Source organism: Blennius ocellaris (assembly GCF_963422515.1).
Source record: "Blennius ocellaris genome assembly, chromosome: 16".
Lineage (NCBI taxonomy): Eukaryota > Metazoa > Chordata > Actinopteri > Blenniiformes > Blenniidae > Blennius > Blennius ocellaris.
In genome coordinates this window covers 15480500-15480760 of record NC_137665.1, presented here as the reverse complement: position 1 = coordinate 15480760, position 261 = coordinate 15480500, and positions in this window count along the sequence as shown.

Here is a 261-nt window from a genome sequence, read left to right as displayed (position 1 = left end):
CTTCAAATAGAGAAATAATTTACAGTATATGAAATACAACATTGAGTAAATCAATATAGTACATAGATTGTAGACACTTGGTGGGAAATAAATACAATACGTACATAAGAGGAGGGCTTGAATAAAATTAAAAGGCTAATTATGAGGAGAGTCTTATTGCCACAGGAAGAATGAATGTCAGGTTGTGTACTTTAGTGGTTTGAGTCTGTTGCTTGAGGAGCTTCTGCTGTGAACCAGGACATCACAGAGGGGATGAGAGAC